Raw genomic sequence first — 244 nt, forward strand, 5'->3', positions numbered from 1 at the left:
TAACTTATTCCAGTAGGTTGAATTGCTAACCTAAAGTCCTCAATTATTTGTAAAACTCTCTTAAAATACATATAAAAATTTAAACTATATGTGAGTTCAATTGCAATCCTAGAGAAAAGAAATTACCTACTCATAATAGAAAATAAGGAACATAAAACAATAGAGTTTAACCGTCTCAAACAAAAGAAATAAGAAAACTAGAGATTAGTAATCTTCAACCTTCTATGGTTGATCTTGTTTTTCT

This window comes from Theobroma umbraticum, unplaced genomic scaffold (assembly GCF_002168275.2).
Source record: "Theobroma umbraticum cultivar Fairchild unplaced genomic scaffold, ASM216827v3 scaffold_12.1, whole genome shotgun sequence".
Taxonomy (NCBI): domain Eukaryota; kingdom Viridiplantae; phylum Streptophyta; class Magnoliopsida; order Malvales; family Malvaceae; genus Theobroma; species Theobroma umbraticum.